Here is a 918-nt window from a genome sequence, read left to right on the forward strand (position 1 = left end):
AATTTTTTTTTATTTTTTTTTTTTTAAAATATTATAATAATATAAAAAATTATAAAAAATATTAAAATTAAAAATAATATAATTTTTTTTTTTTTTTTTTTTTTTTTTTTTTTTTTTAAAACTTTTTTACTATCAAATTACAAAAACTTTTTGTAATTAATATATTATAAAATTATTTATTATTTATTATTAGATATGTGCAGAGCGCAAAGTAGTCCTACAATTTATGGAGGGAAAAGTAAAATAAAATAAATTATAAAATATACGTAAAAGTTTATAATATATTTTGGAAAATAATAACTTTTCTAAAGTATTAAATTTTTCGAAAATATAAATGTAATAATAAATTTTTAATTTTTTCCTTTTCTTCAGTATATATCTTATATATATATATATGTATGTATGTATTTAATATATAAGATATTATAATATTATTTTTTTCTTGAAAAAGGTTTAAAATGTGTATTAAGTACATTTGAATATAATAGTAATAAAATAATATATAAAGATAAGTAAAAATCGATAATTATAGGGGAATGAATGATTAAGTGTAAAATATATGTACTATATAATGTCAAAAGGAAAAATATATTATAATAAAAAAAATAAAATATATTTATTTACATATAAAAATAAATAATAAAATATTTCAAATGTATATTTTTTTTTTTCTTTTTTTTTTTAGTATATATTATATATAATATAAAGTAAAACTTCTGGTTCTTTTTTTTGTTTTATTTATTTTTTTCTAGTCTAAAAATTTTAATTGCACACCACGTTGGACTATTTTTTTTTTTTTTTTTTTTTTTTTTTTTTTTTTTTTTTTTATTTTTTTTTTTTTTTTATTTTTTTTTTTTTTTTTTTTTAAAAATTTTTATTTTTTTAAAATTATTTTTTTAATATAAAATTTTTTTTTTA

This window comes from Plasmodium reichenowi, chromosome 7, assembly GCF_001601855.1.
Source record: "Plasmodium reichenowi strain SY57 chromosome 7, whole genome shotgun sequence".
NCBI lineage: Eukaryota > Apicomplexa > Aconoidasida > Haemosporida > Plasmodiidae > Plasmodium > Plasmodium reichenowi.